Below are 26,482 nucleotides of genomic sequence, written 5' to 3' on the forward strand. Positions count from 1 at the left end.
TTCAAAGAAGGGAAAACCTCTAGAAAATAAACAGCTTTTCAGAAAATCAATGTATAATGTGTACTTCCTTGAGGATTTTCATTCTTTAAAAATATACTCAAGCTATTTATTTTCTTGAGGTTTTCCCTTTGAAAATAATCATCCTGCTTTATAGTAAAATTTGGTAGAATTTAGTCACAATAGTTAACTGATTAACACATTAAGGGAAATCTCTTACGCGAAATTCCATCACATCGATTAAAGATCGTGTATTTTTAAAGAAGGGAAAACCTCAAGAATATACACGTTATACATTGATTTTCTGAAAAGCTTTTCATTTTCTAGAGGTTTTTCCTTCTTTGAAAATAAACATTCTGCTTTATAGTAAATAAAAATAAAATAAATTGTTCGCTCTACAGCATTGCCTTGGCGATTTCGATTGCGAGATTTCTACTCGAAACTAGGTGTCCGAAGGCTAGATTGTTGAGGCAATTGCAAACCTCGTTTTACACCTGAGCTTCCATCCACCCCGGGATTCGAACTGATGACTTTTGGATTGTGAGTTCAACTGCCTACCAGCGACTAAACCGAGACACTACCCAGAGAGACGAATCTTACACCTGGACTGAGCTATCGATCTAACCTCTAGGTTAGACCGGGGCAAACATTTACTTCCCGTCCGACGGAAGGCATGATCAGCCAAATCTCGTCTCGAAAAATGCCACCACCGGGACCGTCTAGAATCGAACCCAGGCCGACTGGGTGAGAGGCAACTTCGATTGCCCCTACACCACGGTTCCCGAACTCCTCAAAAAAGTACACATTATGCATTGAATTTCTGAAAAGATTTTTATTTTCTTGAGGTTTGCCCTTCATTGAATACCAACTAAAAATTGGTAGAATTTATTCACAAAAGTCAACTGACTAACAAAAGAAGGAAAAATTATTACATAACAACACATTGAAAGAATGTTGAAAACATCTAGTGTTTGTCTAATATCTACATTGTTCCCGATCTACATTGTTACATCTCGTGGTGTTGGATAAAGTATTGTTTCAATAGTCAACGCTAGCATCTATTGTTAGTGTCCGAACATTTCACTTTCTTTTTATCATTCATGTATTTATCATTCATATTGTTGTCAAAATATCGAGTTCCTTCAATGTGACTAGGTCAAACCAACAGTGTACAAACTAAATAATTCTTAACCACAAGTAAGCGAGTAGGCCTCGGAGTAGGCAAGATTCCATTTATTCTCATATCAGGTAATATAAAAAAAAACTAATTTTCCGGGAAATGTCCATTCCGGGAAACGTCCATTCCGGGAAATTTCATTCCGGATAACGTCCATTCCGGATAATGTCCATTCCGGATAACGTCCATTCCGGAAAACGTCCATTCCGGATAATGTCCATTCCGGAAAACGTCCATTCCGGGAAATGGAATTCCGGAAATTGTCATAGAATCGCCCAAATGGTGTGCTTAAAACTAAGTACATGTACACAAATTAGCGCCTAAAAAACGATAAAAACTTATTTTTGATGACGTCACGGGACAGATTAAAATCGAACAAAGAAGCTACAAAATTGAATGCTCTGTGTAGTCCCGTCAACGCGCTATGCATGGCATAGTTCGTCCGGCGAACAGGAACACGCAAGAACGGAGTGTTACGAAGCGTTCGAAGCGGGGCCATAATGTCTAGTCCTCGAAGAATGGCTGGGCACTGCAATCTAGAAGTCAGAGCGTCGGAGATTACGAGTGCACGGCTGACATTTCTACGCACTGCTAAGGTGTCAAGGTTGATCAGTTTACAGCGGCTTTCGTAACTAGGCAGATGAAATGGATCCCGCCAGGAGTCGACGGAGCGCGAACCGGATAAATCTTCGCTGCACACTCTCAATCCGCACCGCACTGTTTTCGTAGTAGGGACTCCATACGGCAGAACAATACTCCAGCGTTGAACGGACCAAAGCGCAGTACAGAGCCTTCAAACAGTAGACATCTGTAAAACCTTTTGCTGCACGGAAGATGAAGCCGAGCTGTCGCGATGCTTTGGAAATCATGAATGATATGTGCTGCTTGTATGTGAGTTCCGTGTCAAGAAGCACGCCGAGGTCCTTGACACAGTTCTCCCGGGGGATTAATGTGCCGCAGATCTGGTAGTCAAACTTGATTGGGTTGCGTTTCTTGGAGAAGGTAATGACAGAGCACTTGGTGGGGTTGACGACCATTCGATTTGTTTCACACCAGTCCGCGAAGATGTTCAGATCCTGTTGGAGGGCTTGAGCGTCGGCTGCATTATTTACTTGACAGTAGATCTTCATGTCGTCTGCGTAGGACAGACGCGGTCCAGAGAGGGAGTGGTTGCAGTCGTTGTAGTATAGAAGGAAGACGAGTGGTCCGAGATGACTTCCCTGTGCGATACCCGAAAAGGCCATCAAGGCAGCCGACAAGCAGTCTCCAATCTTGACGTTGATTTTCCGGTCGGCCAGATAGGACTGGAACCAACTGAGGAGAGTCCCGCCGATTCCCATCCTTTCCAGTTTTGCGATCGCAATAGCGTGATTCAGCTTGTCGAACGCTGCCGACAGGTCAGTGTACACCGCGTCGGTTTGCGATCTGGCGGTGAAGCTGTCGGTCACGAACGTCGTAAACGTGAGTAGATTCGTCGTTGTTGACCGCGATGGCATAAACCCGTGCTGGTCTTCGCTGATCAGGTTTTTGCAGAAGAAGAAAACTGGAGCCATGACCGCTAGCTCGAAAAGTTTCGAAACGGCGCACAGTGCTGATATTCCACGATAGTTGTCCACGTTCCGTTTATCACCTTTCTTGTGTACCGGAAACATGAAGGCGTGCTTCCAGAGCTTCGGAAATGATCCAATAGAGAGGGATAGATTGAAGAGGAGATAGAGAGGCTCCAGGAGCCCGTCGATGCATTTTTTCAGGACTATCGATGGAACTCCGTCCGGGCCTGTCGTGTTGGATATCTTGAGCTTGGCTACGGCTTCCAGAATCTTGGAGCGATCGATTCTAATGCTGTTCAGACCCAGACCGTTTGTTGGGACGTTGCTGGCGGCGGCGGTGACTTGTTCTGGTTGCAGGTCCTCTAGCGTAAACACGCTCGAAAATTTCGCGGCGAACAGCTGGCAGATCTCCTCCGTATTCGATGCTGTTTCGTCTCCTAGGAACATAGATGACGGTAACCCGATTTCTTTCCGCTGCTCGTTGATGTACTTCCAAAATCCTTTCGGGTTGGACTTGAGTTTCTTCTGGGTACGTACTTCGTGATCGGCATGACACTGTCTACTCATCCTTTTGTAGCAGCTGTTGAGTCGCACGTAATAGTTGTGCAAAGGTAACGTCCGATGTTTAGAGAATTTTTTCAGTGCCGACCTCTTTGCAGCTTTGACTCTCCTAAGCTCGCTAGTTTGCCATGGAACACGAGCGTTCGTAACAGGTTTCTTCGGTACGTGCCTGTCGATGGCGTAGCTAAGAATGTTGGTAAAGGTCTGTACGGCCTCGTCGAGATTATCCTTGTCAAGTGTGTTCTCCCAATCAATGCTTTGCAAGAGCTCTAACATGCTGGGAACGTCTAAATTGCGATAGTCATAGCGGACTTCACAAACAACTGGCGTGTGGTCGGTGGCCAAACGGACCGGCAGGGACAGCAGCAGCGGCGGATGATGCCGGACATCCTTAACTAGCGGTGCCGGAGCGATGACTAGCGGGGGTGCGGTATCTGGGCATCTGACAAAGCAGAGGTCCAACACCACGTTGTTTTCGTTCGGGAAAGAGTTGATCTGTTGAAGCAAGGAGCTGGAATAGCTGTCCAGAAACTCCGTCACGTGCGCGGCCTGGGTTGAAAGCGCAGAGTCGGCATACAGAAAACCATCGCCGCTGGGACGCCAGATCAATCCTGGCAGGTTGAAATCTCCGAGGACGATGAGTTCATCGTAGGGGCGGGCCATGGAAGAGACGGCCAAAACAGAAGCTGCGTTGATTTCAAACACGTTTGCACTGCTGGTTTGGTCGGGGGGGATGTACGCAGCGCAGATGAAGACGGTATGGTCATCAAGATCGATGGCGACCCATACTTGCTCGGCACACTTCCATTCATCGGACACAACAATTCGCGCTCGAAGTCCGTGACGAACCGCGATAGCAACGCCCCCGCCATCTCTCTTCTGGCTGTTGACGAACTGCTCGCGATCACCCCTGAAGACCTCGTAGCCGTTCCCGAAAACTTGAGTAGACAATGTGCTGGCCTTTAACCAGGTCTCCGTTACTGCGATAACATCATATGAGACGGCGGAGCATGCGAGACAGTACTCCAGAGCTCGTGTGTTCATGCCACCGACGTTCTGGTAGTAGATGTTCAGCGATTCGTTACACGGCAATCGCGACTTTTGGCCTCGTCCCGGACGCCTTAAGGGAGTTGCGCTGGAAACCGGATATGCATCAGGAGGGGAAGGGCTCGGACGGTGTGCGTACTTGCCTGACTGTGACGACTGGAAGACCCCGACTCTACTTCCGGCAGCAGGATCGGGATGACTAAGATGAACGCTGGCTGCGCACTGCGCGACTGTGCCGGAGAGAGTCGGGGCTTCCTCGGTACTTTGGGTCGTGCATCCCGATGTCCAACATGCCGTGGGCTGCGGCGGTGCAGCAGCTCGTAGGTCGCCGTCGGGATTGTGTCGGCTCAAGCAGCTTGAAGGAGTAGCACTGTAAACCGGATATGCATCAGGAGGGGAAGGGCTCAGACGGTGTGCGTACTTGCCTGACTGTGACGACTGGAAGACCCCGACTCTACTTCCGGCAGCAGGATCGGGATGACTAAGATGAACGCTGGCTGCGCACTGCGCGACTGTGCCGGAGAGAGTCGGGGCTTCCTCGGTGCTTTGGGTCGTGCATCCCGATGTCCAACATGCCGTGGGCTGCGGCGGTGCAGCAGCTCGTAGGTCGCCGTCGGGATTGTGTCGGCTCAAGCAGCTTGAAGGAGTAGCACTGGAAACCGGATATGCATCAGGAGGGGAAGGGCTCAGACGGTGTGCGTACTTGCCTGACTGTGACGACTGGAAGACCCCGACTCTACTTCCGGCAGCAGGATCGGGATGACTAAGATGAACGCTGGCTGCGCACTGCGCGACTGTGCCGGAGAGAGTCGGGGCTTCCTCGGTACTTTGGGTCGTGCATCCCGATGTCCAACATGCCGTGGGCTGCGGCGGTGCAGCAGCTCGTAGGTCGCCGTCGGGATTGTGTCGGCTCAAGCAGCTTGAAGGAGTAGCACTGGAAACCGGATATGCATCAGGAGGGGAAGGGCTCAGACGGTGTGCGTACTTGCCTGACTGTGACGACTGGAAGACCCCGACTCTACTTCCGGCAGCAGGATCGGGATGACTAAGATGAACGCTGGCTGCGGACTGCGCGACTGTGCCGGAGAGAGTCGGGGCTTCCTCGGTACTTTGGGTCGTGCATCCCGATGTCAAGCGGCAGCCGAATACTGGAGCTAGTGATCCATTGGGGCCGACGCGCCGTCTGAGTTCCCCGAGCGGGGTGTCAAAAACGGTTCAACGTCGTGATTGTCAGGATTGGGGCTGGCAGAACCTGATGGTGTGAGTGATCGGTATGGTCGCGAGAGACAGCATTGGTTTTTTGCCCGTTGTCCATCACCATTGCTCGGCGAAGAAGATTTTCGTTGCAGGTCCTCAAATTCTCTAAAGCCGCAGTTGCCAGGCCAGATTGCTGGGTTTAGAATCGCCGCCTTGTGTCCAAGATTCACCGCGACTTTGAACGAGATGAACGGTAGAGTTAGCGGATCGACCCCCTTTTTGACCAATGCGGTCACTTGAACCAGTTCGTTCTGACCGATGGCATTTTTCACGAGTCCTTCCACTTGTGTAGCAGTCGTGTGGTTGGCGAAGCGTGTCACGTACAGCCGGAACAGATTTTCTTCTGGGGGGATGCAAGTGACACTTGCACTCGCTACTTCGTTCGTCCCAAACACCAAGGGCTTCGATGGAACAGGATTGGAATCACGGGTACGTTTCGGAGTAGGCTTATTCCTTGGCGTTCCTAATTTATTGGCAGTTGGTGTTAGGCTGCTGACGCGCTTGGAGAGCAGCAGCAGCTGCTTCCCATTCTCAGTGATCAGGTCCCGCAGCTCGGAGTTTTTGCGGTCTTGTTCATCCTGCATGTGGTCGACCGCATCGCCGACGGACTCCATTACGGTGCGGAAACGAGCCACCTTCATCAGCTTCGAACACTCGTCGCACATCAAAACATATTGAAGCATTCGTTGATGATCTTCAGGAGCGAGGTGTTCATCTTCAAGCTGCCCGTCTTGGTACAGCGCATATGTACGACCCTTCGCAGAAGCCCATGCACTTAACGAACGGCTCCTCATCCTTGACCTGTTTGGCGCAGTAATCGCAAGCAGAAGCCATATCCAAAATTTCGGCAAATAATTTGTGCAGCCGCAACCAATAAACACCACCGGTAGAGATGCCCTTAACGACGATGTTGTGTTGGAGGTTCACTCAACGGAGTAAAACACGCAGGTATCAACCAGCAACCAGGCCACGGGAACCGACCGTTCGACACTTTCCGGGGTTGGTGGTTAGCGTAAACGGACCGCACAACACGAATAAACTTCGGAAACTTGCGCAAAACACACGTAAAATCGCAAAAAATATCAGCACTATCGCAAACGTAAACAATCGCCGTAGACGTAGACACGGAATCAGATAGGGCGGCAACGAGGGGCGCGACAAAAGTAAGAAATTAAATTATTTAATTAAGTAACGGCAGGAATTAAATACATTAACAATTGTTTACGATCAAAACAACGCCACCTCTCCTTACACTACATTGGTTTGACAGTTTGAAACCGCGCGTGTTTGTTGTTGTGTTTGGCGCAAAAATTTGCATCCTCGAAAAGCAGGTCGAGCAGATAAGTGCCAGCGCGGCACGGGCAAACCGGAAAAGTTGCGCAGCGCCATCCAGGGCAGTGACCAGGACGTACTAGGGACGATATCGGAGCTGGCCCAGCCGGAAGCGGCGCATTGAGACACATCTGGATGCTGCGTTTGCTGAAACGTATCCTCGACTCCAATTCTTCCCACGGGCCACATATTTCGGCAAAAATGGTCCTATTTATTTGGTCTGGTTTCTTCGTCACCACTCCCGCCAAACAGCTGGGCATGTTCAACGAGACCCATCAGAAGTGGTTTCCCCCGATGTTGTCCCTACCGTTGCCACCCTCATCACCGCTGAGTCTTTGACCTCCGTTAGTCCCGTGACGACCTCCATCACCGGTACTACCATGAGCCCGGTGGAAATTCAATCGCCGGTTGACGATGATGAGGACTTTTCCCGGGAACGCGACCGTTGTCGGTCCCACAATTGATGCGATTCTTGTTGAAATAAATGAAACAACAGAGTTGAGTTATTTTATTTGTCTATATTCAATAAAATCTACAAAAAAGTCACCACCTAACGGAACTGAAGGCCATTTCGAGTAACCAACCCTGATGGTCTCATAATTATAATGGTCCACTCCCTCCTGGTTGCTCTTCCTTGACCCTGATCCTGAACCAGCGAGCGTTAAAGTGGCCAGCTAGTCGAACCATTTGCCGGATTAATCACTCCAGCATCCGAGCGTGAGTGGACAACAGAATTTCATTTCATCCGGTGTCGACTTGTTGAAGGCATCGCTGTCACAAGCCACCACCAGCTGCAAAGAAATCTTGCTAGTGTCCGACGCAAGGCGTGTCCCAGGATCTCGTCATCGATGAAACCGCACTTTCCCAGCTTTTTGATTCGCTACTGGCCAATGTAATCATAATCCGCCGGCTGCAACTTCTCCGCCTATGGCACTTTTGCATCGTCCTGCTCCAGAATTTCCTCCGCTTCTTTTTTTTGTCCACCGCGACCAAGCGCGAAACCAAAACAAACTTGACAGCCGAGCGCGCGAAAGAGATACGAAGCAAACCAATGTTTTCAAAGCAGGTGTGGCGCTGTCAAATGTCAAATGACATGGAAATTTAATTCCTTAATGTATTAAATGGCAAAAATTAATATATTAAGGCCTTTGTCATGCCCCTCGGGCGGCAATGTTGGTAGAATTTGAATAATTCGCAAATGAGCACCAAAATGTTATAGAGAAATTGTTTGTGACCATTCGAAATATTAGTGCAGTTATTCGAATGTTTCTAGATTCTCCGTTAGACAACGAAGATGCACACGAAGCGAGAGCAACCTCGTGTGCAATGAAATGAGCTTGCTGCGCGTGTGCAAGTGTATAAGTATGAGCGCGTCGCCTGGGTAGATTGAAATTGAAATCTGCGCAACGCGCACGTTGTGAGAGAAAGAGAGAGAGCGCGAAAACGAACGAAGACTACGATCGCTGCGGACGTGGCGTGAGAGTGTAGCTGATGAACTTCGGGATGAACACGCGCGGCGTGGTTGAGGGAAGTTGAGAGAGTTACGTGTGTGTGTGCGCTTGTGGACCGATTGTGTCGGGACTGGCCTTCGGGTTCAGGGGATTCTTCAGTCTGGCGTTTAATGCTGTAGCGAGCGGTTGTGTTTTATGCGGTGGGTGGTGGGACCAGAAACAAACCGAAGGTTCGCTTCCGAGTGTTTTAAAAAAGAAATGAAGACCTGGCCTGAGTTACGACAATGGCGCAGTTGGAAGGATTATTTAAAAGTTTAAGAATTTCTTCAAAAATGTTTGTTTTGATGGTCCCACAAGAAGTGAACGAAGTGAAAATAGGTTGTGATATAATGAGTGCCCCGAAAGGTTGGTTTGGTAAGCAGTTGGAAACCGGTAAGTTGTTTTCGTTACACAAAAGTTTAGGAAGAGACGCCATGTTTAATGGCATTAATTTGTAGCCCGTTGAGTCTCGAGTAGGAACCTCGCAATAGAGATCGCCAAGGTGGTGCTGTTGAGCGGGCATGTTGATTTAATTTGATTGTTTGTGGCTCGCTGAGAAGGTTGGAGTCGAATCAGTTGAAGGTTGGGTTGGCAAAGTGTAGTGAGGTTGCACAATCCTGACCTATGTTGGGCCAATGGTGATCAGACATCGTGCCGGAGGAATTGTCTTGTAAGGTGGAAGTTGAGTTAAATTTCATGCCGAAAAATTTTGATAAGAATTTTCTGACGAACAGTATATTGAATTGCGCTGTAATTTTAATTTGAAGTCGAATTGTTAGCGAGCAGTATTTTTTTGTGATTTAGCTTTTTGGCTACATGTTGTGGCTGATATCGATTCGATGTCATGCGTTCAGCGCTAACATTAAAAAAATGCGTTTTGTGTGTGAAAATCTTAAGTGAGTCACTACGAAATATAACGGAATACGCTAGGCTTATTAAATGAAATTGCAAGCAAGGTGCAATGGATATAATTGTTGGTTCGATACTAAAAAAGGAAACATGAAAGTAATATTGGATACAAATATAATTAATCGATGCGGGGCAAAGATAATGGAACCGTGGCCACTTAGAAGGAAAATGTTTAAGATGAGCGTTGCTCGTTGGCAACTAGACATTATTTAGTGGGACGAGCGGTGCTCGTTGGCCACTGAGAGTAAAATTTGTGATACGAGCGTTGCTCGTTGGCCACTAGGCATAATTTCGTAAGACTAGCGTAGATTATTGGTCACTTAGAGGGAAATCGATGACTAATAAGACAAATTTGTGAGACGAGCGTTGCTCGTTGGCCACTAGAAATAATCTCGTGAGACAAGCATTGCTCGTTGGCCACTTGGAGGGAAATTTGTGAGACGAGCGTTGCTCGTTGGCCACTAAGCATAATTTCGTGAGACTAGCGTTGGTCGTTGGCCACTAGGCATACTTGTTGGTCACTTAGAGGGAAATTGGTGACTAATAAAAAAAAATGTGAGACGAGCGTTGCTCGTTGGCCACTAGGCATAATCTCATGAGACGAGCATTGCTCGTTGGCCACTTGGAGGGAAATTTGTGAGACGAGCGTTGCTCGTTGGCCATTTGGAGGAAAATGTATGAGACGAGTGTTGCTCGTTGGCTACTGAGAGTGAATCTTGTGAGACGAGCGTTGCTCGTTGGCCACTGAGAGTAAAATTTGCGAGACGAGCGTTGCTCGTTGGCCACTAGAAATAATCGAGTGAGACGAGTATTGCTCGTTGCCCACTTGGAGGGGAAATTTGTGAGACGAGCATTGCTCGTTGGCCACTTGGAAGGAAATTTGTGAGACGAGCGTTGCTCGTTGGCCATTTGGAGGAAAATGTATAAGACGAGTGTTGCTCGTTGGCTACTGAGAGTGAATCTTGTGAGACGAGCGTTGTTCGTTGGCCACTTGGAGGGAAATTTGTGAGACGAGCGTTGCTCGTTGGCCACTAGAAATAATCGCGTGAGACGAGTTTTGCTCGTTGGCCACTTGGAGGGGAAATTTGTGAGACGAGCGTTGCTCGTGGCCACTTGGAAGGAAATTTGTGAGACGAGCGTTGCTCGTTGGCCATTTGGAGGAAAATTTATGAGACGAGTGTTGCTCGCTGGCTACTGAGAGTGAAATTTGTGAGACGAGCGTTGCTCGTTGGCCACTTGGAGGGAAATTTGTGAGACGAGCGTTGCTCGTTGGCCACTAAGCATAATTTCGTGAGACGAGCATTGCTCGTTGGCCACTTGAAGGGAAATTTGTGAGACGAGCGTTGCTCGTTGGCCACTGAGAGTGAAACGTTGGAGACGACGCGTTGCTCGTTGATCACTAATAAGAAAAATGTGTGAGACGAGCGTTGTTTGTTGGCAACTTGGAAGGAAATTTGTGAGACAAGCGTTGCTCGACTTATGTTGGAACTATTGATGGAATTCTAGGGAGAATTTTCTTTTGGGGAATGAGAGTGAGAACAAGCGTTGGTTTTGAGAACCTAAGTCAGTTTGGAGCGAAGATCTAAGAAACGGGAGTGATAACAAGCGTTGGTTTTGAGAACCTTAGTCAGTTTGGAGTGAAGATTTAAGAAACGGTTGCCTGAAACCCTACACGACTTATGTTGGAGCTACTGATTGAAGTCTAGGGAGAATTTATTATTGGGATCGCGAGCGAGAACAAGCGTTGGTTTTGAGAACCTCAGTCAGTTGGAAGCAAAAATTTAAGAAGCGGTAGCCTGAAACCCTACACGACTTATGTTGGAGCTATTGATTGAATTCTAGGGAGAATTTATTATGGAGATTTTGAGTGAGAACAAGCGTTGGTTTTGAGAACCTCAGTCAGTTGGAAGCAAAAATTTAAGAAACGGTAGCCTGAAACCCTACACGACTTATGTTGGAGCTATTGATTGAATTCTAGGGAGAATTTATTATGGAGATTTTGAGTGAGAACAAGCGTTGGTTTTGAGAACCTCAGTCAGTTTGGAGTGAAAATTTAAGAAACGGTAGCCTGATAACCTACACGACTTATGTTGGAGCTATTGATTGAATTCTAGGGAGAATTTATAATGGAGATTTTAAGTGAGAACAAGCGTTGGTTTTGAGAACCTCAGTCAGTTTGAAGCGAAAATTTAAGAAACGGTAGCCTGAAACCCTACACGACTTATGTTGGAGCTATTGATTGAATTCTTGGGAGAATTTATAATGGAGATTTTAATTGAGAACAAGCGTTGGTTTTGAGAACCTCAGTCAGTTTGAAGCGAAAATTTAAGAAACGGTAGCCTGAAACCCTACACGACTTATGTTGGAGCTATTGATTGAATTCTAGGGAGAATTTATAATGGAGATTTTAAGTGAGAACAAGCGTTGGTTTTGAGAACCTCAGTCAGTTTGAAGCGAAAATTTAAGAAACGGTAGCCTGAAACCCTACACGACTTATGTTGGAGCTATTGATTGAATTCTAGAGAGAATTTATTATTGAGATTTTAAGTGAGAACAAGCGTTGGTTTTGAGAACCTCAGTCAGTTTGGAGTGAAAATTTAAGAAACGGTAGCCTGATAACCTACACGACTTATGTTGGAGCTATTGATTGAATTCTAGGGAGAATTTATAATGGAGATTTTAAGTGAGAACAAGCGTTGGTTTTGAGAACCTCAGTCAGTTTGAAGCGAAAATTTAAGAAACGGTAGCCTGAAACCCTACACGACTTATGTTGGAGCTATTGATTGAATTCTTGGGAGAATTTATAATGGAGATTTTAATTGAGAACAAGCGTTGGTTTTGAGAACCTCAGTCAGTTTGAAGCGAAAATTTAAGAAACGGTAGCCTGAAACCCTACACGACTTATGTTGGAGCTATTGATTGAATTCTAGGGAGAATTTATAATGGAGATTTTAAGTGAGAACAAGCGTTGGTTTTGAGAACCTCAGTCAGTTTGGAGCGAAAATTTAAGAAACGGTAGCCTGAAACCCTACACGACTTATGATGGAGCTATTGATTGAATTCTTGGGAGAATTTATAATGGAGATTTTAATTGAGAACAAGCGTTGGTTTTGAGAACCTCAGTCAGTTTGAAGCGAAAATTTAAGAAACGGTAGCCTGAAACCCTACACGACTTATGTTGGAGCTATTGATTGAATTCTAGGAGAATTTATAATGGAGATTTTAAGTGAGAACAAGCGTTGGTTTTGAGAACCTCAGTCAGTTTGAAGCGAAAATTTAAGAAACGGTAGCCTGAAACCCTACACGACTTATGTTGGAGCTATTGATTGAATTCTTGGGAGAATTTATAATGGAGATTTTAATTGAGAACTAGCGTTGGTTTTGAGAACCTCAGTCAGTTTGAAGCGAAAATTTAAGAAACGGTAGCCTGAAACCCTACACGACTTATGTTGGAGCTATTGATTGAATTCTAGGAGAATTTATAATGGAGATTTTAAGTGAGAACAAGCGTTGGTTTTGAGAACCTCAGTCAGTTTGAAGCGAAAATTTAAGAAACGGTAGCCTGAAACCCTACACGACTTATGTTGGAGCTATTGATTGAATTCTTGGGAGAATTTATAATGGAGATTTTAATTGAGAACAAGCGTTGGTTTTGAGAACCTCAGTCAGTTTGAAGCGAAAATTTAAGAAACGGTAGCCTGAAACCCTACACGACTTATGTTGGAGCTATTGATTGAATTCTAGGGAGAATTTATAATGGAGATTTTAAGTGAGAACAAGCGTTGGTTTTGAGAACCTCAGTCAGTTTGAAGCGAAAATTTAAGAAACGGTAGCCTGAAACCCTACACGACTTATGTTGGAGCTATTGATTGAATTCTTGGGAGAATTTATAATGGAGATTTTAATTGAGAACAAGCGTTGGTTTTGAGAACCTCAGTCAGTTTGAAGCGAAAATTTAAGAAACGGTAGCCTGAAACCCTACACGACTTATGTTGGAGCTATTGATTGAATTCTAGGGAGAATTTATAATGGAGATTTTAAGTGAGAACAAGCGTTGGTTTTGAGAACCTCAGTCAGTTTGAAGCGAAAATTTAAGAAACGGTAGCCTGAAACCCTACACGACTTATGTTGGAGCTATTGATTGAATTCTTGGGAGAATTTATAATGGAGATTTTAATTGAGAACTAGCGTTGGTTTTGAGAACCTCAGTCAGTTTGAAGCGAAAATTTAAGAAACGGTAGCCTGAAACCCTACACGACTTATGTTGGAGCTATTGATTGAATTCTAGGGAGAATTTATAATGGAGATTTTAAGTGAGAACAAGCGTTGGTTTTGAGAACCTCAGTCAGTTTGAAGCGAAAATTTAAGAAACGGTAGCCTGAAACCCTACACGACTTATGTTGGAGCTATTGATTGAATTCTTGGGAGAATTTATAATGGAGATTTTAATTGAGAACAAGCGTTGGTTTGAGAACCTCAGTCAGTTTGAAGCGAAAATTTAAGAAACGGTAGCCTGAAACCCTACACGACTTATGTTGGAGCTATTGATTGAATTCTAGGGAGAATTTATAATGGAGATTTTAAGTGAGAACAAGCGTTGGTTTTGAGAACCTCAGTCAGTTTGAAGCGAAAATTTAAGAAACGGTAGCCTGAAACCCTACACGACTTATGTTGGAGCTATTGATTGAATTCTTGGGAGAATTTATAATGGAGATTTTAATTGAGAACAAGCGTTGGTTTTGAGAACCTCAGTCAGTTTGAAGCGAAAATTTAAGAAACGGTAGCCTGAAACCCTACACGACTTATGTTGGAGCTATTGATTGAATTCTAGGAGAATTTATAATGGAGATTTTAAGTGAGAACAAGCGTTGGTTTTGAGAACCTCAGTCAGTTTGAAGCGAAAATTTAAGAAACGGTAGCCTGAAACCCTACACGACTTATGTTGGAGCTATTGATTGAATTCTTGGGAGAATTTATAATGGAGATTTTAATTGAGAACTAGCGTTGGTTTTGAGAACCTCAGTCAGTTTGAAGCGAAAATTTAAGAAACGGTAGCCTGAAACCCTACACGACTTATGTTGGAGCTATTGATTGAATTCTAGGAGAATTTATAATGGAGATTTTAAGTGAGAACAAGCGTTGGTTTTGAGAACCTCAGTCAGTTTGGAGCGAAAATTTAAGAAACGGTAGCCTGAAACCCTACACGACTTATGATGGAGCTATTGATTGAATTCTTGGGAGAATTTATAATGGAGATTTTAATTGAGAACAAGCGTTGGTTTTGAGAACCTCAGTCAGTTTGAAGCGAAAATTTAAGAAACGGTAGCCTGAAACCCTACACGACTTATGTTGGAGCTATTGATTGAATTCTAGGGTGAATTTATAATGGAGATTTTAAGTGAGAACAAGCGTTGGTTTTGAGAACCTCAGTCAGTTTGAAGCGAAAATTTAAGAAACGGTAGCCTGAAACCCTACACGACTTATGTTGGAGCTATTGATTGAATTCTAGAGAGAATTTATTATTGAGATTTTAAGTGAGAACAAGCGTTGGTTTTGAGAACCTCAGTCAGTTTGGAGTGAAAATTTAAGAAACGGTAGCCTGATAACCTACACGACTTATGTTGGAGCTATTGATTGAATTCTAGGGAGAATTTATAATGGAGATTTTAAGTGAGAACAAGCGTTGGTTTTGAGAACCTCAGTCAGTTTGAAGCGAAAATTTAAGAAACGGTAGCCTGAAACCCTACACGACTTATGTTGGAGCTATTGATTGAATTCTAGGGTGAATTTATAATGGAGATTTTAAGTGAGAACAAGCGTTGGTTTTGAGAACCTCAGTCAGTTTGAAGCGAAAATTTAAGAAACGGTAGCCTGAAACCCTACACGACTTATGTTGGAGCTATTGATTGAATTCTAGGGAGAATTTATTATTGAGATTTTAAGTGAGAACAAGCGTTGGTTTTGAGAACCTCAGTCAGTTTGGAGCGAAAATTTAAGAAACGGTAGCCTGATAACCTACACGACTTATGTTGGAGCTATTGATTGAATTCTAGGGAGAATTTATTATGGAGATTTTGAGTGAGAACAAGCGTTGGTTTTGAGAACCTCAGTCATTTTGGAGCTAAAATTCAAGAAACGGTAGCCTGAAACCCTACACGACTTATGTTGGAGCTATTGATTGAATTCTAGGGAGAATTTATAATGGAGATTTTAAGTGAGAACAAGCGTTGGTTTTGAGAACCTCAGTCAGTTTGGAGCGAAAATTTAAGAAACGGTAGCCTGATAACCTACACGACTTATGTTGGAGCTATTGATTGAATTCTAGGGAGAATTTATTATGGAGATTTTGAGTGAGAACAAGCGTTGGTTTTGAGAACCTCAGTCAGTTTGGAGCGAAAATTTAAGAAACGGTAGCCTGAAACCCTACACGACTTATGTTGGAGCTATTGATTGAATTCTAGGGAGAATTTATTATTGAGATTTTAAGTGAGAACAAGCGTTGGTTTTGAGAACCTCAGTCAGTTGGAAGCAAAAATTTAAGAAACGGTAGCCGGAAACCCTACACGACTTATGTTGGAGCTATTGATTGAATTCTAGGGAGAATTTATAATGGAGATTTTAAGTGAGAACAAGCGTTGGTTTTGAGAACCTCAGTCAGTTTGGAGCGAAAATTTAAGAAACGGTAGCCTGAAACCCTACACGACTTATGTTGGAGCTATTGATTGAATTCTAGGGAGAATTTATAATGGAGATTTTGAGTGAGAACAAGCGTTGGTTTTGAGAACTGTTCGGGAGTAAGGTCTCCCAGAGCTACATCCCTGGATGGTTTGAACTTTGGTCATTTGCGTTTTTACCATTCCTCTTTGGCCGCAATACCACTGCACTGATTTGAGGAACAATTACAGAGCCAAGATGTGCTGGTCAGCAGTTTTGGTCATCTAGTTTGGATATGGTCGTTGGTCAGTGGTAGTGTGCACAAGAGATAAGCCGATAAGAGAGAACGATCTCTCTCCGATCGGTTGAGGTTCATCCCGACTGGAAGGGATCTGGGCCAAGTAGGGAGTAATAATAGAAGGCAATTTAAGTAGTCCTAGAACCTAGGGACGGTACGGGTCGGACACCCGTCCGTCGTGACGCGTTGTATATATTTGTACATATTTGACGACAATAAATGTTATTCGTAAAACTGTGGTTTAATCGGAACGCGAGTGTGGTGTTCTTATTTGGAATCCGGACGGCGCTCATGGATCACCTGGGCGTTGGAGTACCTGCGCTGGAGTCGCAGTACGATCTGCTGGTCTACGGGTAATTCCCCCTGGCGTCGTGGTTTCTTATCGTGTTGGGACTTGGCTCCGAACTTCATCATCCACTTGAGCTATCGAAGAAAACCCGGGAAGGACCAAACCCCAACATTTGGTCCTTCGAACCGGATGAAGGACGGTGGGACCAGGTTGGAAGGCTTTGGATTGACGCCAGATAGCCAGCACCAACGCCAACATTAAACAATGGGTGAGCGCCAAAACCTACCCGCGAAATACACTTTCGCCGCCATCGCACTTGCTGCACAAAAGGACATCAAGGTACAAAGGATATGGCCTCAACAAAGCGCCATGGACATGGCCACGGGTTTGGCCACCGGAACACACCAAGGACTACTCAGCATCGGACAGCATGCAACCCAACGGTACCTCGGGCTGGACCGAGGTGGACACGGTCAACTTAGGAAGGATTGGTCGACCGTATGGAACCCTCGACATCACCCGGTGTCGCAATCAACATCCTCGCGTGCTGAACTCCTATTCATCGCCCCTGGACGAGGCAATCAATCAACGGTTTGGGAATCATCGAGTGGAATTCGGTTCATCCCAGGACTCGGACTGTACACTGGCAGGAGGGATCACCTGTTTCCTCAGGTAAATATTAATAGTTCAGTGTATATGTCTTGCCGGAGTGTTCATCAACAACCACCTAACACCATTTCCAAATTCTCTCGATGAAAAATACAACTACACCCTGGACTGGAGGAACACGCACAAGTACACATGGGTACTGCGTGCACGCACAACGGCTTGCTCTACACACATGCGAGCACATCCCATTCGTCACCATCTACGGGCGACACGGTGTCGCGGGCACGGCTACACAGAGGTTTTCTAATTCATCAACATCGGTAGAGCTGGTGGCTTACGGATGCGCCATCTGCTAACCACCCACGCTGGACGTGTTCGGCAACGGGTCGAGCACACGGGTATCGAGCGACGGAGCGACCACGGGGTTGCACACCAACTGAACTCGGTGTCGGATCGAGTACCGAGAGCGGATCACCACCAAGAGCATCGCGCGACTGCTTCCTCCCAGCGAGACTTCCTCACGGTTCATGGCAACCTGGTACATTGGATCGGTTCTGGACATTGGACAAAGTTCATCGCGGGAAATCCTGTTTTTCCAGGTAAATATTATGAACTTGTATATGTCCGCCGAAGCAATCGCTATGCTCGCCACTAACACACCCACAACCATTTTCTTCTGGCATGGAAATCAACAACCATCGAGCGCGGAAAACACTTCTTTCGCTATGGTCATCGAGCTATCCGTTAGCACCAGCTATCGAACACACTCGGACGGTTCGTTGGCTACGATACGCGAGCAGAAGCACAAGGAGGTTTTCCAAACACCACCCACTGGTGATCACGGTACTTTGGTAGCTGTCTACGCATACAACGGCAGACGGCACCTCACGGAGTTGCTACCAATAGCAGGACGAATTGGAAACGCGTCGGCTCGGTATTGGTTTCGAGTTTTTGCCAACGTCGGACCCGAGTGAGCACATGGTCTGTGTTCATTCCACCCCTCAGCGATCTAGGAGGTCGCTACCAACCCAACTGGAAGTCAGCTGTCAACATTGAGCTCACCACGTGACACCTTGGGACAGCTCGGCTTGGTCGACAACGAGCACTGTGAAGAGGAGGCGCACACATTGGTTTTCCTAGGTAAACACAAATTGAATAGTTTATGTCCGCCGAAGCCGGATTTCGGATACCGCACAATTTCAATTGGATTTATCCTCTTTCACACGCTTGCTGTACTACACACATTCGGATTGCGGGATTTACATCCTTCGGAGTGACGTCACTGGGGCGTCATTGGTCAAGCGGCGGCTGGTGATCGCTGATTTACAACCACGTCTGCGGCAGGACACCTGGACGTGTCATGGAGGTTTCACACGGGCAAGTTTTGGAGAACGTCAGGACGACGTGAACTATCCTCGGGTCATGGAAGTGAATGCTGCTAGGGCACATTCTGGGACGTCGCCAACTCATCGGCAAGGGTCCACACCACGGTCTCATGGCTGAGACACCACTCACCGGCTGCGCTACTCTGGGCAGGGTCCGGAGGTCGGAGCGCAGCATGGCTGTCACATGGTGTGACGTCATCAAGGTCATCAATCACGATCGGCGAACGGTCGCCACGTGTCATCGGGACAAATCCAATCAAGCGTGACGTCACGGGCGAAGAAGGACTCTCATCATCCACTAGCAGTCATGGTTGCACTGCATGGTCTTGGTTACACGGCGCTAGGGTCTCGGTGTAGCGCCTCCCACTCATCCCACGTGTAGTCCAACGAGGCACCGCACGTGCACAGAAAGTTTCGGTTAAATCTAGATTGCCGGAACAAGGACGTTCATTCCCAGCAGTCATGGACGAACTGCAAATCCACGGAACAGGGTTTCGTATCCCGGACAGGTGGAGTACGGACTCTCCACCCAATCCCCACCCACGCGCAGTCAAGGACGCACTGCACCACCCAAAGGTAATCGGTCGTCGCCTGGTCAGGCACAGCCGAGCAGGACAAACCTCTCCACGGAGTCGGGACTCCAGGTTTCAACCCATCATCGGGACGGTGTGATTGCCAGGAGCGCAGCACACTGCGAAGGATCGTACCAATGTACACCACTGAAAGGATCGGCAAGGGACCGCCGAACCACTACCACTACACTCGGGTACTACTACACTACCACGGGTTATAAAACGGCAGGGAGCTGGTGTCGGACGACTTCAGCTCGAATCAACTCTTTCCCATCGTGATCTCCTGGTACGGAGACACACAACCAAGCGTACGGTGGCAGGCTCAGGTGTGCTTGCCAGGTGTTTCAAGGATGCATCTCACATGCATGGAGGGAACAGGCCACAGGATGTGACTGTTCAACCAAGGATTTGGATTTCGTTTGGACGGTCTACGGAGACTGTTCAACCCACACTCCCACCCAAGGGCACTAGGAAAGTGCAAATAATGACGGCAGGGTCGTCGTTATGGAATCCGGAGGTCAACCCGTCACCATCGGATCGGTGACAAAAGCGTGCTGCACAGGGCAGCGAACAACGCTATCCAAGGATTGATTAGTCGGTGCACTAGTCATCCACAAGGGAGGTTCGCGGACGGCGTGTCTTGGAACGGCATGCCTCGGATCTCAACCTACTGGGGCAGGGCTCCATAGGTATCCCGGTACGAAGCCACGGGACGTCACCAGCACGTCATGCTTCGAGCCACACCCACATCCCACCCACACACTGGAGCTAGGGCTCCTCGGAAACGGAATCAATGGTCGAGCATAAGCACGTCGTGGGACGTCATGCTTCACCACCCACACCGGAGCGCGGGCTCCATTGGAAGGAAACATCAACCTGGTGCACGGTACGCATTAACCCAAGGAAGGAACAACCCAAGGAGGTCAACGGGAACCGAAGGAAAACCGGATTAGGTAGCCATCAAGAATCGGTTTGGAAAAGATGTGCCACACGGACGTGGACATCAACCTAGGAAATTGCAACACACAATTTGTACACACTTACACCTACACCTACACTGAGGAGGAAATTTAGTTTTGTTCAGAAATTGGGTAATTTCAGGGCAGGGGAGAATGTTCGGGAGTAAGGTCTCCCAGAGCTACATCCCTGGATGGTTTGAACTTTGGTCATTTGCGTTTTTACCATTCCTCTTTGGCCGCAATACCACTGCACTGATTTGAGGAACAATTACAGAGCCAAGATGTGCTGGTCAGCAGTTTTGGTCATCTAGTTTGGATATGGTCGTTGGTCAGTGGTAGTGTGCACAAGAGATAAGCCGATAAGAGAGAACGATCTCTCTCTCCGATCGGTTGAGGTTCATCCCGACTGGAAGGGATCTGGGCCAAGTAGGGAGTAATAATAGAAGGCAATTTAAGTAGTCCTAGAACCTAGGGACGGTACGGGTCGGACACCCGTCCGTCGTGACGCGTTGTATATATTTGTACATATTTGACGACAATAAATGTTATTCGTAAAACTGTGGTTTAATCGGAACGCGAGTGTGGTGTTCTTATTTGGAATCCGGACGGCGCTCATGGATCACCTGGGCGTTGGAGTACCTGCGCTGGAGTCGCAGTACGATCTGCTGGTCTACGGGTAATTCCCCCCCCCCCCCTGGCGTCGTGGTTTCTTATCGTGTTGGGACTTGGCTCCGAACTTCATCATCCACTTGAGCTATCGAAGAAAACCCGGGAAGGACCAAACCCCAACAAGAACCTCAGTCAGTTTGGAGCGAAAATTTAAGAAACGGTAGCCTGAAACCCTACACGACTTATGTTGGAGCTATTGATTGAATTCTAGGGAGAATTTATTATTGAGATTTTAAGTGAGAACAAGCGTTGGTTTTGAGAACCTCAGTCAGTTGGAAGCAAAAATTTAAGAAACGGTAGCCGGAAACCCTACACGACTTATGTTGGAGCTATTGATTGAATTCTAGGGAGAATTTATAATGGAGATTTTAAGTGAGAACAAGCGTTGGTTTTGAGAACCTCAGTCAGTTTGAAGCGAAAATTTAAGAAACGGTAGCCTGATAACCTATACGACTTATGTCGGAGCTTTTGATCGAACTCTAGGGAGAATTTATAATGGAGATTTTGAGTGAGAACAAGCGTTGGTTTTGAGAACCTCAGTCAGTTTGAAGCGAAAATTTAAGAAACGGTAGCCTGAAAACCTACACGACTTATGCTGGAGCTATTGATTGAATTCTAGGGAGAATTTATAATGGAGATTTTAAGTGAGAACAAGCGTTGTTTTTGAGAACCTCAGTCAGTTTGGAGCGAAAATTTAAGAAACGGTAGCCTGAAAACCTACACGACTTATGCTGGAGCTATTGATTGAATTCTAGGGAGAATTTATTATGGAGATTTTGAGTGAGAACAAGCGTTGGTTTTTAGAACTTCAGTCAGTTTGGAGCGAAGATCTAAGAAACGGTAACCTAAAAACCTACAAGACTTATGTTGAAGAATGGTTAAATTTGTAAAAAAAATATTGCTGTACGTAAAGTTTTGAGTTTTTTTCCTTTATTGAAATAAAAACGGGTTTGAATGTAGAGTACAGGAGAAGGAAAATGTCGCAGATAGGGCGGCAATGTTGGTAGAATTTGAATAATTCGCAAATGAGCACCAAAATGTTATAGAGAAATTGTTTGTGACCATTCGAAATATTAGTGCAGTTATTCGAATGTTTCTAGATTCTCCGTTAGACAACGAAGATGCACACGAAGCGAGAGCAACCTCGTGTGCAATGAAATGAGCTTGCTGCGCGTGTGCAAGTGTATAAGTATGAGCGCGTCGCCTGGGTAGATTGAAATTGAAATCTGCGCAACGCGCACGTTGTGAGAGAAAGAGAGAGCGCGAAAACGAACGAAGACTACGATCGCTGCGGACGTGGCGTGAGAGTGTAGCTGATGAACTTCGGGATGAACACGCGCGGCGTGGTTGAGGAAGTTGAGAGAGTTACGTGTGTGTGTGCGCTTGTGGACCGATTGTGTCGGGACTGGCCTTCGGGTTCAGGGGATTCTTCAGTCTGGCGTTTAATGCTGTAGCGAGCGGTTGTGTTTTATGCGGTGGGTGGTGGGACCAGAAACAAACCGAAGGTTCGCTTCCGAGTGTTTTAAAAAAGAAATGAAGACCTGGCCTGAGTTACGACAGTTTGATTTTTTTTTTGATTTGAATAAGGCTTTCTAGGCCCAGTGAAAAAAATATAATTTAACCCAAAAATGACGAACTCGACGGTAACATTTCAAAAGGCATCATGTACATTTTGACACTTTCTGGGTTGTTGCATATTCTGAAAGTACTCCTAATAAGCTACCTCTCCACCAAAAATGAACAAAAGTTACTTCAGTAAAGTCTGTTTAATCATGTTTTTAAATAAAGTAACATAAACAAAATCTCTGCCATCAGCAGTCCCTGTTTATATAGCCCTGTCAACCTGTCAAACAAAAGACTACATAAACCTCGTGACGAAAAAAAAGCAACATGAACAAAGCGCCATGTACATTCGGCGAAGAAAAACGCAGCATAACAAAGCGTCCCCCTCAATGACAGCAGGGTGATATAGACGTTGGTGATTTCAAAAGAAGTTATGTTTGTTTTTCTCAAATAAAATTACGGAAATAATGTTTCATTGAACTTGGATGATCAAGTATCAATAAAAGCAACGTTTTTCATCGTTTGTTATTATTAGAACATCTTATTTTGCTTTTATATTAAAATGGGAATTGAAAATGGATGCTCAACATTCAAATCCGTTTTTCTCAAAACGCATGGTTTGTACATGATGCTTTTTGAAATGTTGGCGTCGAACTTCTCGTCACAGTGCCCTGATGCAAACAAACACGCTTACCAGGCGATCGCAATTTTTGAGATCGATGTCGCAAAAAGGAGTTCACTTATGTCATCTCAATTTTGAGATCAATTTCTTTTGTTTACATTCGCAATTTTGAGTTGGAGAATGTGAACTAATTTTTGCGATGACTTTTAGCTGTTTTTCGATATTCTTGCGGTGTGCGGGAAAGTTTGGACTTAGCGAAATTTTCATTTCTGTTTTGACAGCTGATGAGCTGAGTTCGAGCAAACAACAAAGAAGTCCCCGGGTAAGATCAAATCGGGAAAAGAACCATGGATGTATTGAAAAGGGTGGATCGAGTGGACAAAGAATTTAACAGGTTCTCCAATGGACCTATCCTTCTCATCCACGGTTCTCTTTCCGTTACGATATTCTCCGGTGAAAACCGGGAAATCAAATGGTCATAATTGTTTTGTTTTTTCAGTTCAGTGACGGAGTGCAGCTCCCGGCGATGTCGATCAAACAACGATTGCCAGCTGACAGATAACGGTTAACAAGCACCGCATCGTCGACCGCATCATGTCCACCGAACCGGCCAGATCAATCCCCGGCTGCCTTGAGGTTGCGACGGCTCCCGGCGGCGAGTCATCGTGTAGTGATGGTAAATATTGTTCTTGTTCTGACACCCGTCCACCGACTGGAACCCATACCGCATGACCATCTTTTGCTTCATCTATTCCGACATGTCTATCGCCGGAGTGACTTTCAAAGTTTTCTTTAAAGAGGTTTCGGGGAGGCCGGAATAAAACACGCGGTTAAACTTAGCGGAAAGAAAAATAAAGCGTGTATACTCGTTTGGTTTTGTCACAGACTGGTAGCGGAAGTGCAGCTGTCAAACAGCAGCAGCCCGCGTGTGCCCAGTGGGCTTGAGCGTCGTAGGGGCGAACAGAGTGCGGTGGTTGCCAACTTATCATTCTTCACCCTCGTCCGTGCCGCCGAAATCTGACGAAGAGACCGAGTGTTGATGCTGCAACCGGAACGGAAGGGGCGATGATTGTGATAACTTCCAGCGGCGAGTCAACCCGGCTTCGAGGGCAAGCGCATCAGGCAGCAAGACGTGTTCCGGAACGGCCATTACGGATGAGCTAATGAAGGTGTAAGCGCCGAAGCATTTGATGAAGGGCGTACATGGACTGACAACCCTCGGCTAAGCCGCCCCAAGTCCTGCCAATCCGTTCGTGTACTGCGGAAAGCGCGCTTAGCTGCAGATCGGAAAGGTTCTGCCGATTGTTCTGGCACGATTTGTGCAATCAAGACGAAAAGACCAGCAAGCTGGCCCGTACCTCTGGAACCTACGCGTCCGTCATCGCTCATAACACCCGGATAGCAAGCGTACCCGTATCAAACTGCCGTCCGGTGCTAAGAAGGTTCTGCCGTCTGCGAACCACGCCCATCCTGAAGGCAGGTCTTGCGTACCACAAGTACAAGGTGAAGCGCATGAACCCTGTGGTGTGGCCATGAACCCTGTCGAGCATCATCACGGTGGTGATAACCACCTCCACCACAAGCGTAAACTTCCTCCCCGGCCCAGGCCAGTCAAACGGCTTCCGCTACAAGGCAGCTATCCTCCGCCGATTTCCGATTGCACCGTTCCAGGGACAGTACCAGCAGGGTGGTTACTCCGGCCAGCACCAGCAGCCAACCGAACTATGTAAAATTTAATGGTCTTCCCGGAAAGGAACATCGGAACAAATATTTCACGACCCCATCAAAGCACATAAAACGAAAAATCCTGTTATTGATAAATAATGCAAATAAAGAAACTAATTGAAATGCTTTTGTTTTGGTTTATTTTCATTTATTCAATCAATTGACTGACATATCGGGCGGCCAGTCAAAAAAACCAGCTAGAAGTCGCCTGACAAAAAAAAATGCTAGAAAGAGATAGGAAACCTGATGCAAACAAACGTCCAGCTCTCGACTTTTTTTTGATTAGGTCCTATAAACATATGAAAGACAATAGGTTATAGGACCTTTTCAAAAAAAACTCTGGAGCTGTAATGTAAACATACTTTGAATGTGTTGGTAAATTTCTGACTAGAAACCCGCATAATCAAAAACCATCGGGGGAATAGTCCAAACTATATTACTACTAAAAGAGATGTAGTTACCACATACTTAACCATTATCATATAGTTACGGCACTATACAAAACCATAACGAAACTGATCGTCAAATGATGACGTTTTTATTGAAGTAAATCTAATGATTCTAACTATTTTTGAACTATTTGGGGTACAATAACCTTACACTAAACCAGGCCTGCCCAACGTCCGGCCCGCGGGCCGGATCCGGCCCGTGAAGCCATTTCATCCGGCCCGCGATGGCTTTTTAAAATATTTCTATGACCGGCCCTTAAGGCTGTTCATGATGTATTAAATAAATAAAATTATTGTATGAATTAAAAAAATAAGCTGGAGATCAAATTTTAACATATCATAAACATTCTTCATGTTTGAATTTAATTCTTATAATTTTTATATTGATATTTTTTAAATTGTGCAGGAAAACAAAATAATCCATTTCGTAAAATTGTGAAATTTATGAAAAAACTTCGATTGTTGTCTTTAAATTTACAAAAAGAGACTAAATGTTATTTCTTTCAGTTTTAACTGTGTTTACTTCAATTTGAAGTTTTTTTTTTCTATTTTCTTTTTTTTTATAAATAAGTAAGCAAAACTAAGGTATTTTTCCAGAACAACTTTTTAGTGATAAAGTTTTTTCAAAAAGTTTAAAAATCAAATTATTCATACTGAAAATAGATCGCAGGAAATATTTTTAAAATATTAAAAAATGTATCAAAAACTTCTAAAAATTGCAACGATAATTGAAATTCGGATGTGATATTTGATTGCAATCGTCAAAAACAATATCTGTACAATTTTAAACATACAAAAATTAAAATAAGTCAAATAAACACATTTTTGAATGTAATCTCTGTTTTCCATTTTTAAAATCAAGATGTATGAATCATATTCGCAACACTAGTTCTTTTATGTATTTGCTTTTAAAGAACCCAATCATATGAAAATTGAAAAAAAATGTGTTTACTTTTCAACTTTTATCAAATAATAATTCCGGCCCGCCACTGCTTTAGAAAAATCAGACCTGGCCCGCAGGGCCAAAAGGTTGGGCACCCCTGCACTAAACAGTTCGGATTGTTTAGACAACGTGACTCAACGAAAAAATGTACAAGTCCAAATAGTTCAAACAATTTATCAACTTTATTGAGAACAATATAGCAAAATTCCACAGATTTTAGATTTTTATAGGCAGAACCTGTAAGAACTAAAAACCTACTATAAATGCTATAGTAGAACACAATTGATGGCGGCCACATTTTTTCGATAAGTTTGTATAATCCAAATAATTTGTCAACTTACATGAAGTAAAATTACTATACACCATACTATTTTGAATTAAAAATTTCTATAAGTCCAAATAGTTCAAACAATATTTCAACAGTA

At 45.2% G+C, this 26,482-nt stretch overlaps 1 protein-coding gene and 1 pseudogene across 1 annotated transcript in view; both read left to right on the plus strand.

Moving 5' to 3' along the window:
- Nucleotides 1-26,482, plus strand: part of LOC119766424 (calphotin-like) — a 40,014-nt gene that overhangs the window by 8,578 nt on the left and 4,954 nt on the right. The gene's annotated exons all lie outside the window — the stretch shown is intronic.
- Nucleotides 20,701-24,743, plus strand: LOC119766423 (annotated as a pseudogene).

This window comes from Culex quinquefasciatus, chromosome 2 (genome assembly GCF_015732765.1).
Source record: "Culex quinquefasciatus strain JHB chromosome 2, VPISU_Cqui_1.0_pri_paternal, whole genome shotgun sequence".
Lineage (NCBI taxonomy): Eukaryota > Metazoa > Arthropoda > Insecta > Diptera > Culicidae > Culex > Culex quinquefasciatus.